Raw genomic sequence first — 671 nt, forward strand, 5'->3', positions numbered from 1 at the left:
GCAACAGATGTTAGTCAGAGATATATGTACATGTTGCTCAAATTGGCTATTGCAGCAAATGTTGGGGGGGAATGCTGGAAGGATGGGATGGGCAGGACATCATTAGTGAAACAAAAGAAAGGGGGGGTAAGTGTCCCTGTCTGTAGAGTAAATGTAGGGAGTGTTCTGTAGCTTCAACATATGTAGATTGCGACAATACTGACAGTGCATAATGGTGTACATTCTCACATTATAGTCAGATATGGGTGCCCCAGGGTGGGACCAGGGGTTCTGCAGAGAGTCCTCTGTTTAGAAGTGTGCATTTGTCTTATTTAAAGAGGTGGGGGGCATTTTCGTCATCAGTTATTATTCTATTGTGAGGTGTGATGTATGATGCTGCCCGCAGGGCTCTCCACCTGTCCTCAATGATTTGTATGGGTGTCCCAGGTTGGGACCAGGGGTTCTGCCGAGAGTCCTCTGTTTAGAAGTGTGCATTTGTCTTATTTAAAGAGGTGGGGGCATTTTCGTCATCAGTTATTATTCTATTGTGAAGTGTGATGTATGATGCTGCCCGCAGGGCTCTCCACCTGTCCTCAATTATTTGTTTTAGATTCGGGGGCACATTTGTGGCCGTTTGCTGGGTACTCCTTGCATGGGAATGACCCACCGCTGCCACCCCATATTGATGATCT

The sequence above is a fragment of the Pleurodeles waltl genome, chromosome 5, assembly GCF_031143425.1.
Source record: "Pleurodeles waltl isolate 20211129_DDA chromosome 5, aPleWal1.hap1.20221129, whole genome shotgun sequence".
NCBI lineage: Eukaryota > Metazoa > Chordata > Amphibia > Caudata > Salamandridae > Pleurodeles > Pleurodeles waltl.